The sequence below is a fragment of the Anser brachyrhynchus genome, assembly GCF_964034855.1.
Source record: "Anser brachyrhynchus genome assembly, chromosome: 1".
NCBI lineage: Eukaryota > Metazoa > Chordata > Aves > Anseriformes > Anatidae > Anser > Anser brachyrhynchus.
In genome coordinates, this window is record NC_137694.1 from 178,262,602 (window position 1) to 178,276,481 (window position 13,880).

Here is a 13,880-nt window from a genome sequence, read left to right on the forward strand (position 1 = left end):
CCTTGTGAACAAGTTTTTCACCAGTCCTAGCAGTTTTATTAATCTTATTCTCCACTGTTTTAGGCTTCTTCCCCCCACTTTGACTACAGGGATACCAGAGGTCACCTTACTGCATTTTCACTCTCAGCCAGTCAGCTCACTATAGAGGACAATCACGGCATGATTTTCCTTGGTACCTTTTGTCCTTTATGTGCTTGGAAATTGCTTCCAAAAGGATTTACTGCATTTTCTTCAGGAATACTCTGTATTACTTTGGAATGTCTTTCCCTTTTAGAAGATGGAATAATATTTGCCTTTTCCTAGGCTGCAGGGAACTCCTTTGACAGGTACAACTCTTTGAAGATAACAGAGAGGGACCTTGAAAAGGCATATGCCAGGTTCCCCAGCACTTCTGAATATTTTCAATCTGTCCCCATTGTATGATTATACAATTTGTTGAAATGGTCCCTAACTTCTTATTTTTCTACTGTTATGTTGTACTTCACAGACTTAGACATGGGAGGCCTGAGAGTAGACATTACAAGTACAGACTGACAAAAATGAGAAAATGACACAAATGAGAAAATGAGTATCTCAGCTTTTCACTTCTCTTTCATCAGCAAGTCATCTGCCTTACTAGTAGTTGGCCTACATCATCTTTTTGTTTGTTTGTTTTTAACCTATTGTTGTTGCCAATATATTTATAAAAGCTCTGCTTCTTTCCTTTCACATTCCTCACCAGTTTAAACTACAGCTGAGCTTTAGTTTGCCTAATTGCCTAATTCCTGTACTAGGTCTGGTGGGAGTGGAGTTAACTTTCCCCACAGCAGCCCTTATTGTGATGTGCTTTGCACTTGTAGCTAGGAGAGTGTTGATATCTCACCAATGTTTTGGCTGTTGCTGAGAATTGTCAGTATAGCATTGAGGCTGTCTTTCCAACATTCTCCCCAAAGGCTAGGGGTAGACAAAAGTTGGGGAGGGGAAATAGATTACCTAAATTGACCAAAGGGATACTGCATACTATATGACATCATGCACAGCAATATAAGATGAGGGAGGAAGAAGACGCGGCGACTCTAATTTTGAAAACGCTTGTCTTCACAAGAAACCACTACATGTACTGAGGTCCTACTTCCCAACAAGTAGCTGAACATTGCTTGCTGATGAGAAATAGAGAATATTTTTTTCTTCCTTTCGCTTCCATGTTACTTTTTTTTTTTCCCTTACATTAAATGGGTACTTATCTCAACCCATGAGATTATTATTATTATTTTTTTTTTCCATTTTATTTTCTCCACCTGTCCTTCTGAAGAGGGGGAGTGAGAAAGCAGCATGGTTGTGCTTAGCTGTCCATTGGTTGTTAAATCATCCCTGAATCTTACATAATATTTCTATTTTCTTTCTGGCAGTCATTCTCTGTTTCCTCCTTCCCTACATTTCTTATTTGTATTGGAGTTGAGTCAGGAATTTTTATCCATGCGGGCTTTATGCCAAGCTGGTTTGACTTCAGTACAATAGGACGGACCATTGCTGTTTGAGTAGTTTGTCCTTGAAGATAAACAGCTCTCCTGGGTTCCTTTTTTCTTCAAGATGGAATTGAAGGGATTTTTTCTACCAGTTCCCTGAACAAGCAAGAAGTAAATTTCTGAAGCCTCTGACATTATTATTCTTTCTCTCTTCTTCATTTTCTTCAGGATACTTAATTATGTCATCTCAGGATCACTGAAGTGAAAGTTGTTGACCATCACATCACTCATCTTAATTCACAAATATACAGATCCAGCAGAACAGCTTCTACATTCTGTCCATACTGCATTTGCATCTACTTATTGTCTTTAATGCATTCCAGAATTTCCCTGGTTTTCTTGCATGCAAACATGTTGTCCCTCTAGTGGGTACTGGGGTAGCTGAGGTCCTCCAGAAACCCTGGTCTTGCTACCATGACATTTCTTCTTTTGGTTTGAAGCAGGAAGTCAGTATCCAGTGCTTGCCATGACATCTCGTTTATTGATCTCACCTCAAATCTAGACTCAAAAGCAGCTGATCAGCTTGTTGTGTGTTCCACAGCAAATTTTCATGCATTTAGTCCACTTCTTTAAATAAAGCACAGCATCCTTTTCTTTTCTTGCCTCTCTTTCCATTATAAACTCATCTCAGCATGCCATGCCGCTACTGCATGATTGCAAGTTACCAAAATTTGCAGTAACATTAGAACTAACACTTCCTCAGTTATCCAGCTTCCACAAAATCTGTTTGTCTCCTTTTCTCTCCCATTCTGCATTCTATTCCACTTCTCTTACAATTCTGCATTTTCTAAGGATAAGAAGTTAGTTTATAAGAAGTTAGTTTTTATTTCTGAAGCTGAATCCAACAAAACTCCATGAGATACATCCCTGAGAATAAGCTTACCATTTCTGTAATTTGTTCAGACTGGTTTTTTTTTTGGCCATTTCACACATTCACATTGTGAGAAAAATCTCAATATAAATATTTTTTTTTTCAGACAGGGTCTTCTGTGAAGCTATTTTATTTGCAATTGCAATGGTGGGAATCCTGCAAGCAGGAGTGCACAGTAAAAGTTTATCATAAACTTATATTCCCTATTACCCGACACCTGATTTCTCCCCTGTTGGCTGAGTACTACAGGTTCACAACCTACTTGATGCCCTTTTATACCATATATGTACAACTTTCTTTGACCAACTGTTAATTTCTCCTTTCTTTTTTTTTTTTTTTCCTTATTCTCTCATTACTAGAGGGCCTGTGATTTCTGTTTTTACTGGTTTTGAACTGCTCATCCTGTTTTTCTTAGTTATCCTCCTTATTTTGGGACAGTGGGACCTTCTTCTTATCTGCTTAATGTACTCTCCACTTCTATACTACTGTCATGCCTGCACAATCATTTTTGAATACGCAAGGTTAGTGGATTTTCCACTGCAAAAACAACTTCTATTGCAAAAACAAAACTTTGTTTCTCACAACATCATCAGACAAATCTGCCTCAACAACACAGTGTACTATAGTACAGAGGTGTACTTTTTGCTACAGATTTTTTGAAAATTGTGTTGTTTCCTATATTCATGTATTCTTACTCACATGTCAACTATTGTTAAAAAAGACTTGTATATTTTAACTTTGTGCATAAAGTGGCCAATTAGCTGTAACTACATGAATTCATGCAAATAAATTCATTTCTTTTTGGGTTCATTTTCATGTTCATTCTGTGTTTATTATCTGAGAGAATATTAAAGAGAAAATACCATCACCACCCTCAAAGTGTGTGGAAAAGTTTTTTCCCCTGCTTTGTGTCCTGCATCATTTTCTTTCATTTCTGTGAGAGTCCTAAGGGACTTTGTGTGATCTGGGAATGATATCCTTCCACTACATTTTTTTTTTATGCCTAATCTGGAGCTTCCCTTAATAATAGTAAATGGTCGATGCACATATGGAAAAAAAAAAAAAAAAGTACTGAAACCTAATTTTGTACACTCTGGACATCTATATTTATTCACAGAATTATCAAATGGTTTGGGTTGGAAGGTACCTTTAAAGATCATCTAGTTTCAGCCCCCTCTGCCATGGACAGGGACAACTTCCACTAGACCAGGTTGCTCAACCTGTCCCTGGACATTTCCAGAGAGGGGACATCCACAGCTTCTCTGGGCAACCTATTCCACTACTTCACCACCCTCATAGTAAAGAATTTCTTCCAAATATCTAAAGTTACTCTTTTTTTTCTTAGTTTAAAACCGTTACTCCTTGTTCTATCACTGTATTCCCTGATAAATAGTCCCTCCCCATTTTTCTTGTAGGCCTCTTTAATACTGAAAGGCTGCTAAAAGTTCTCCCTGGAGCCTTCTGTCCTCTATGCTAAGTAGCCCCAGCTGACTCAGTCTTTCTTCATAGGAGAGGTGCTCCAGCCCTCTGACCATTTTTGTGGCTCTCCTCTGAACCCACTCTAACACGTTTATGTCTCTTTTGTATTGGGGGCCCCAGAGCTCAACACAGCACTCAACATGGGGTCTCACAAGGGTAGAGTTGAGGCAGAGAATCACCTCTGTTGAATTACTGGCCATACTTCTTTCTGTGCAGCCCAGAATGCAATTAGCTTTCTGGGCAGCAAGCATGCACTGTCAGCTCGTGTTTGTTTTTTCATCCACCAGTATCCCCATGTATTTCTTTGCAGAGTTGCTCTCTAGTCACTCATCACCCAGCTTGTACTCATGTTTTGGATTGCCTTGACTCAGGTGCAGGCCTTACTGAACCACATGTTGTTTGGATGGGCCCACCTCTTAAGCCAGTCCTTGTGATGATGGATGGCATCCCTTCCCCGCAGCATGTTGACTGCACCACACAGTGTGGTGTCATCGTCAAACTTGCTGAGGGTGCACTCAATCCCATTGTCCATGTCACCAACAAAGATGTTTACACAACAGTGTTAAACAGCACTGGTCCCAGTACTGACCTTTAAGGCACACCAATTGTTATTGATCTCCACCTGGACATCAAGCCAATGACCACAAATCTTTGTGTATGACCATCCAGACAAATCCTTACCCACTGAGTGGTCCATCCATCAAATCCACATCTCTCCAACTTAGAGGCAAGGATATCATGGGGGACAGTGTCAAATGCTTTGCACAAGTCCAGGTAGATGACGTCAGTTACTCTTCCCTTATCCACCAGCGCTGTAACCCTGTCATAGAAGGCCACTAAATTTGTCTGGCATAATTTGCCCTAAGTGAAGCCATGTTGGCTGTCACCAATCACTTCCCTGTTCTCTGTGTGCATTAGCATATTTTCCAGGGGGATCCACTCCATGATGTTTCCTAGTACAGAGGTGAGACTGACTGGCTTATAGTCCTCTGGGTCTTCCTTATTTCCCTTTTAAAAAATTGATATATATATTCAGCCAGTAGGAACTTCAGCCTACTAGAAGTAGGAACTAGAAGTAGGAACTTCAGCCAGTAGGAACTGGATTGCCAGGACTTCTAAAATATGATAGATAGTGGCTTAGTAACTTCATCCACCAGTTTTCTCAGTACCTGTGGAGGCATCTCAACCAGTTCCTTGGACTTGAGCTCCACCATTTCATGGTCACTACAGACAAGGCTGCCCTTGAGCTTCACATTCACCACCAGCCCCTTATTGCTGGTGAGAACAAAGTCCAGCATAGCACCTCTCCTCATTGGTTTCTCTATCAGTTGGAGAAGGAAGTTATAATCAAGACATTCCAAGAACCTCATAGATTGCCTATGCCCTGTTGTGCTGTCTCTCCAACAGATATCAGGGTGATTGAAGTCCCCCATGAGACCACGCCTTGAGAATATGAGGCTCTTTTATCTTTCTATAGAGGGCCTCATTTGCTTCATCTTCTTCATTGGGTGGCCTGTAGCAGACCCCCACTATAACGTCACCTATCCCTGTCCTTCCTCTAACCCATAAGCTGTCAGCTTCTCATCCATCCCCAGGCAGAGCTCCATGCACTTCAGTTGGTCATTGACATAGACACCTCCTCCTCCTCATCTCCCCTGCCTATCCTTTCTGAAAAACCTGTATCCTTCCATTCCAAGACTTCAGTCATAGGAACTATCCCACTGCATCTCTTTGATACCCATAAGATCATACCTCTACAGACATGTGCACATCTCTAACTCTTCTTGTTTATTCCCCATGCTATATGCATTTGCATCGAGGCATATAAGTCTGGCCCCTGATGAGACTTTTATTGGCCGCAATGGCTGGCATTCCTTTGTGTTGCTCTCCATGTGCTCTCCTGCTGACTTCTGATCCCTTTCCTGGCTCTGGGCATCTATTGATGGTGATAACGTCAAACCATTAAGATTCAGGAGGATTGAAGTTCCCTTCTCCCAACAACTTCAGTTTAAAGCTCTCTTCACAGGTGTGTCAAGCCTGTAGCTGAAGATGCTTTTCCCCTCTTCTGACAGAAGGACCCCATCAGTCCCCAGTAGACCAGCTTACTCAAAGAGAGTCCTATGGTCTAAAAAACCAAATCCCTGGCTATAATATCAATCCTGCAAACAGGTATTGATCCATCAGATTCTATTCTTCCTTTCAATGCCTTTTACTTTGACCAGTAGGATCAAAGAGAAAATGATTTGTGATCCAGAGTTTCTTACAGCTGCTCAAAGGGCTCTGTAGTCCTTCATGATATGCCTTGGCCTGCTCTTGACAATGTCATTGGTGCCTACATGAAATAGCAGCAGTGGATAGTAGTCTGTTGGTTGTACAAGGCTCAGTAGTCCCTAATATGAGACGTTGGTAGGCAACACTCCTGAGAGTGGGTCAGGTCAGCAAATTGGTACCTCTCAGAAGAGAGTCACCTGTCAACTATCACTTGTTGAGACAGAGAAAACTGAAAGACCAAAATAGTGGCATCAGTGTTTTATTCAGGAAATCTGCTTATGGCTATCTAAGCCTGACAGAGGTGTTGTGAACCTCCACTACAGGAGAGGTAAAGATTTAAGACTTAATGTTCTCTTAAACATTGACACCCATATTGGCAAAAACATTATTATACCATAATCTGAAATTCTTTCTTTACATTAAAAATTCTTTCTTTACATTAAAAATTCTTTCTTTACATTATCTCAGGGAATAAATATATATATATATAATATATATAATATATAATATATAATATATAATATATATATAATATTATATATATATATATATCCTTAGCTGCTCTATGAAAACACAGTAAAATATCTGGATAAACATATGACCAGGATGTGGAGTATTTTTATGTGATTATTTTTTTCCATATGATATTTTAATATATATTGAACCTGTCCAATATGATGATAATTTTTAGTAATGCAACACATAGTGTATTCTCCACATGTTAAATGTGAGGGAAATGTTAGCACTGTAAGAAGCGGTTTGTTAGTTGAAGGCTGGCATCCATTCCCTTAGGACAAGGACCTTAAACCTCAACACTTATCAGGAACATTCAGATGTAGAATCAGGGAAATGATCTTTATTATTCTTACTCACACAGTCTTATGAACTGAAGAGAGATTTATTTATTTATTTATTTTAACAAGCAAAGTAATGTAGTTTTCTTTGCTTTATGCTCCTAGCTGAATTTCTCACTTCATTCATTACCTGTATATCTACAGAATAGAAGGGAATCTGATAGCATTTCAGATTACAACAGAAAAAAAATAATAAAAAAAAATACCAGAAATTCTTTAAATAGAGATATCACAGTATGATAACCGTAAGAAAGAATAACATGGTTTTATTTCCGCCTTTACTTTTCTTCCATTTCATTATATTTTATACAAGTAGTTTCACACTGAGAAGATCCAGCAATATGTCAGAGGTGTGGAGAGATGATTTTACCTCTGGAGTTTGTAATGTCATTAAATACATATAGACATACAGTTCTCTACGGTCTAATTGATAATCTATCTGGTAAAGACTATCTTAGTGAAATCACTTGCGATTTCAAAGACAGTTTTCATCTATACTTTTGAAGCTATGCCCTTAACTTACACCTTTTCAGATTCCTGGTGAACTGGTACTCCTAAAATATGTGCATAAACTCTCTGCCCATTCAGTGGAAAGGATATCCCAAAGGTGAACATTTTAGTTACTGCCTCTTCTTTGGATTCATGGTCAGAAATTATGCTTATGAGTTTCACACCTAAGAACAATTAGTTATTCCTGGGAAAAATCTTTTTTTTTTTTTTTTTTTTTAATTTTAATTTAAAAGCTTTAATTAGGGTTCTAATTTTGGAGGAAAAAAATAAAAAAGTATGTTAGTCTTCAAAAACAATCACATTCCCTATCCTTCCACTCCTATAAACTTTAATAAATAAATAAAATTATTTAAAGAAAGTGAAATAGCATTCGCTTGTGACAAGGAGAGGCTTTCCTCTAATTTCCCCAAATAGCTTAGGATAAGAAAGATTTGGGCACAATTCTCTGCATTTCCAAATGTCCCTTCAGTCTCTTGAAAAGGTTGCTCTGAAAGGACCAGATATTTATCATGGAGTAATTGATTGATTGTTGGGACTGTGCACTTAGCCAATGATGAAATGAGGCCTTATCTGGACTATGTTCCCTTCTAGCAACTTTAAGGTACAGGAAACCAGATCAACTCCACACATGTACAGTTACAGGAGGTACCTCTCAGCTGTGTTTTATTTTTGAAAGCTGATTTATTTAGAAAGACCATTCTCCTCGCACTAAAAATGTTACACTTTCTTCTTCTGGAATGACAAGGCCTGGATAGGTAGCTGGAACATACTGCAGAATGGAGAAGACATAGTTGCTTCTTCATTCTAGAGAGAGACTGGAAAATTACTACATCTCTCCTGTACTGGCCCCAACATTCCAGATGTGTCTTAGCTATGCAGAGGAAAAAAGAAAAGATCATCTCTTCATCAGCCTGCTGGCAACACTCTTCCTAATCCAGCCCAGAATAACAAAGAACACAACAGTTCATGGCTCTGAGTAGAGGCCTCTGACATTACATGGTCTTGCTTCTGTGGCTGCTGGGAATCGTGCCCTGTTGCAAATCACCACCGTTGGTGAGCATGTGTAAGCTCTCTTCAGCAGAATTCCTGACCCCCTTCTGTGCACTCTTCTGCACAAGCTGCTGTGAAAACCATTGCAATTGTTGTCTGTGTCTGTTAGCTTTGCACAGATTGAGAGTATGTGCCTTGGTTACTTATCTGTAAAAAAAAAATAACAGTACTGATGTCCAAGAAAGTGGAAAATAATGGTGTTCAGACAGTGCCAAAATTTATAAATTCTGACTGTTGTCTCGTATACAGCTATTAAGGTATTTGCAACTTCATATGCCAAGTACCATTTTAGTCTCTTGGTTGGTTTCCTTGGGAACCATAGTGAAGTACAACTTTTAATTATTAAGTTGGTGCTGAAAGAACGGAATGAGAACCAAGATAAAAAATCTGGTACTGTGCGAAGAGCAGAAACTGGGCACAGAACAAGGACAGGATCCAAGGCCAGAATGGTAACTGGAGACAGGGCATGTGCAGTCAGGTACAGAAAGAAAGGGACCAGTTTAATTGCTAAGGTGCAACTGGAAGAACCTTGAGCAACTTCCTGCTTCAACCAGATCTGGGATTAAATAAACTCTTTTATTGCATCCGACCTGATGAGTCCCCTCCTTGATTCTTCTCTGTGGGCATCAAATTTTCTTGCTGTTATTATTAGTTGCTTTGTTTTGAATAATTTTGTGGTCTGCAGCTATTGAAGTTAATGCAACAGTTTATATGCCCTAAAGAATAACTGTGTTGAATCAGGGTCTTTAATGATAAATTGCATTGATTAAGTAAGAAGCAATGATGTATCATCACAGAGGAATTTCTCATGATCATTCTTCCAGTGGAAACTGTCATCTTCAAATGTTAGGGTAACATCTGCTCACAGAAAAACCAACAGTTTAGCCAAAGTTTCTCAATAGCAATTGTTTATGGAAGTTAAAATGGGAAAATCATATTTCTTTTCTCTTTAAAACAGAAGCCTAGATTTATACAAATGATTCACTTTCATAATCAGATTTTTTTATTATTATTTTTATTTTTTTTTTCCTAAGGAGAATCCAGGATTCCATGAAGGTCTGTCAGAAAACTAATAATAAATGAAGCTTATACACATAAAGCTCTCCAATGAATTGCAATAAAGAAATAAGACACTCCAACTTGCATGGAATCAGAAATTGTTTAGCAGAGAAAGCCCGAAGCAGTGTGACTTCCTCTGGGAAAAAGTAGATGTTAGAGATCAATGGAAAGGTTAATATTTACTTTTTTTTTTTTTTTTTTTCAAATTTAGAGATACATGGGAAGTTTAATGTAAAACAACTTTAGTTGTGGGTTCTTCCTTCCTTCCTTCCTTCCTTCCTTCCTTCCTTCCTTCCTTCCTTCCTTCCTTCCTTCCTTCCTTCCTTCCTTCCTTCCTTCCTTCCTTCCTTCCTTCCTTCCCTCCTTCCTCCCTCCCTCCCTCCCTCCCTCCCTCCCTTCCTTCCTTTCTTCCTTTCTTTTTTTCCTCTAGCTTTGTAGTCTCAATAGCTTCATCCTTATTTCTCAGCAGCTGACAACATGCAATGAAAAACTAAATAGAATGACAATAGTTGCTGAAGCAGATGATATAACTAAAACTGTGATGCATACTTGCTGGGATTCTGGACAATATGTTGCATTCCTTTTATTCTCTGAACTGAGAGAACAATTAGATTCTTCATATGAACAGTGCAAAAATGTGATATGTAATCTGTAGAGGTCGGCAGATTGCATTCAGCTCCAATGTGAATAATTAAAATAACTCAGTTTGAGACTTGCTAAAAACTTGAATGCAAAAATTTATTAATCATATGTATGTGTGGGTATATATATATATATAATATATATATATATCAGTGAAAGGAAAAACTAAGCAAAATCTTTCCTGAAAATGTAAATGTTAAGTTTAATTTAGTGACAGATAAACTGGCCAATTGTTTTTTAAAATGCATTCATATGATTATTTCTTTGAAAATATTGATGTGCAATGTTCATATTGAGCCAGATTCTCATAACCTTCCAGTGATATTAAAGGGATTATATAAACTATATACATGATGCAATATATATGTATGTGTATATAAACCTGTATAAATTAGCATATATATTTACTTTATGTTTTTGTCTGCATAGGACTGAAATTAAATTATGGATGTCCCAATCATAATGATGAACAACCGCTCTCCCAATAGCATTGCTCTCTGAAGTAAGTAAAATGTTTAAAACCCCATAAAAGTTTTCTAATTTAATTAATTAATTAGTTCTTGGTTTATCCTACGTACATTTTTAATAACATGCTCTGATATTTGGTAAGAGAGCAAATAATTTTAGTTGTTTCCCTTGCCCACACATGTACACAAGATTTTGATAAAAAATGAAAAATTTCATACGGCTTAATATACAAAGTGGAAATCAACCCCACTTAGAGTAAGAATAAGGTCCTCCTCATATTTCAAGTATATAAAAAAAAAAAAGATTATTTTATCGATTATTCCACTACCAACTTCTAATTATCATATTACTCTCCTGAATTTCAAAAATACTAATACACAACAAGAAATATAAAACAAAATAAAAATGTAATAAATTCATCAAACTATTTGTCCCAAAGCTTAGTTGGGAAGGAGGATGGAGGGAGTTATCTCTAAGAAATGCAATTTTTACATCCCACAGTCAAAAATATATATATATATTTATTTAAAAAACAAATATGCACCACACACACACAGAAAAAGGGAAAATATAAGACAAGTATAATTCAAATACATATTTTAGTGGACTTCTGAAGACCAGTAGAACATATAAACATAAAGTGATCTTTTCATTCCTAAGTCACTTTAGCTAGAAGAATCTAGCCATTTTCCACACATATCTCTATCAAAAAAAAAAAAAAAAAAAAAACCACCTTTACAAAAGGCCACACAGATTAATAAGGAACTGGATCATCTGTGTTGACGATGTGCTCCCCCTCCACTTCTCACCTTTTTTTCTGCCGATTGCCTTGTTCAAACACTGGCCATTGCACCTGGTGCCTTGCTCATGTAGACAGCGACCACAATATTGGTTCACACCAGATGCTGGAGAAACTGACAGATAGACGTCTTGTTCAGCAGCTGAGCATCAATAGAACATGCACCAGAAAACAACAATATGACTGCCAATCCATCTTCTTACCCCATATATATAGTGAGCAGGCCAAGAGCCTTTTGAGCTCTTCTGCTGGTTGCATGACAGGATCTCCCCATGAGCAGGGATGCCTCTCAAGGTCACTCCTGCTGCAGAGATCCCTTATTCCTTGTGAGAGATTCCTTGGTACAACAGATCCCCAGTAAGTAATTAAAAGCTTGCTAAACTTTGCAAGCTTCACCAAGTTTATATCTTAAATTGATTATGCACATAATCAATTAGACATAAACTATTAGACATAAATATATTAAACATATGAGACATATTAGACATAAACTTAGACATAAGCTATTGACCAAGTCTGGGACTAGGGGTAGATCCAGCCACACCTAGGTTCCTTACCTCTTTGGTTCAAGGAGTTTAGAAAGCACGGAGGTGCACTCTGAACCTTGTGACTCAACGGGAGGGTGTCCCCTACACATCAGATTTAGTGTGTCCTCTATGTAATAAATAATCAAGTGTACTTTGCAACTGCGAATCTTGTTAAGTCACTGTCTTATTTATGATTAAGCTTTTTTAGATTACTACACTATATCAATAAATATATTGCTCCCCTTCTCTTAGAAGTGAAGTATATATATTTTCATCTGTGACAATCTGTCATGTGAGGAGAGGTTGAGAGGGATGGGGCTGTCCAGCCTGGAAGAAAGAAGGCACAGAGGGATCTTGGCAATTGTGAATAAATATCTGATCGGGTAAGCAGAGAAAATGGAGACAGGTTTTTCTCAGTGGTGCCTATTGACAGAAAAAAGGTGACGTCACACTACTTAAAATATATTAAATTCTATTTTTAAATTCTATTTAAACATATGAGGAAAACTGTTTAACTGTGAGTGTGGTCAACCTCTGGAAGAGAGATTCCAGCCTCCAAGAGAGATTGTGGAGTCTCTGTCCTTCAAAAACAAACTGGATATGTGTAGTGGGTTTACGTGGCAAGGTTTTGGTAGCAGGGGGCCATAGGGGTGGCTTCTGTGAGAAGGATCTAGAAGCTGCCCCATGTTTGGTAAGGGCCCCACTGCTGACCAGAGCTGAGCCAATAAGTGATGTTGTTTTGTGCCTCTGTGAGAGCATACTTAAGACGGGGGAAAAAAAAACAACGCTGTGCCACACAGCAGCTGAGAGAATGAGAGGAGCGAGAAACAGCCTTATAGGCACCAAGGTCAGTGAAGAAGGAGGGGGAGAGGTGCTCCAGGCACCGGAGCAGAAGTCCCCTGCTGCCTGTGGTGAGGACCATGGTGAAGCAGGCTGACCCCCTGCAGCCCATGGAGTACCATGGAGTCCACAGTGGAGCAGGTGGACCTGCACTGACGGAGGCTGCAGCCTGTGGAAGACCCTTGTTGGAGCAGATTCCGGGCCGGACCTGTAGCCTGTGGACAGGAGTCCATGCAGGAGCAGGTGACCTGGCAGGAGCTGCTGCCCGTGGGGGATCCAGATTGGAGCAGTTTGCTCCTGAGGGATGGACCCCGTGGTATGGACCCATATCTGGAGCAGTTCTTGAAGAGCTGCTGCCTGTGGGAAGCCCACACCGGATCAGTTCAGCAAGGGCTGCATCCCGTGGGAGGGACCCCACAGCACAGGGGACGAGAGTGACCAAGAAGAAGCTGTGGAGAAGACATGCTATAGACTGACCATAACCCCCATTGCCCCGTTCCCCTGCACCACTCGGGGGGAGGAGGTGGAAGAGGGTGGATGTGGGGAAGGTGCTTTTGGTTTCTTTCCTTTGTTTCTCACTTCTCTAGCTTGTTAGTAAAAAGCAATAAATCTTACCATCTCCCTATGCTGAGTCTGTTTTGCCCATCACAATAATTACTGTGCGATCTCCCAGTCCTTATCTCAACCCTTGAGCCCTTTTCATCGTATTTTCTCCCCGTTCCTCTTTCATGAAGGGGAGTGAGAGAGCAGTTGTGGTGGAGCTCGGCCACCCACCCGAGTAAAACCACCACAGTATGGTCCTGAGAAATCTGCTGTATCTGACCCTGCTTTCAGAAGAGGCTTGGACTAACTCTGCAGAAGTGCCTTGCAGCTTCAGTGGTTCTGTGGTTCTCTGATTCTGTGATTTGGAAAATCTTGCTTTCAGAACTGCTTGTTCAATTCCGTATTTCTTGTTGTGTTTGTTTGTTTATTTTCTTGCTTGTTGCAAACATTTAGAAGACAGAT

General features: G+C 39.2%; 1 long non-coding RNA gene across 1 annotated transcript in view; it reads right to left on the minus strand.

Annotated features, from left to right (window-relative positions):
• LOC308187597 overlaps nucleotides 1-9,973 on the minus strand; it is a 374,286-nt gene extending 364,313 nt beyond the window's left edge. Inside the window, exon 1 of the long non-coding RNA XR_013944816.1 lies at nucleotides 9,841-9,973. This is a non-coding gene — a long non-coding RNA (uncharacterized lncRNA). The remainder of the gene's footprint in view (nucleotides 1-9,840) is intronic.
• Nucleotides 9,974-13,880: the final 3,907 nt, after the last annotated feature.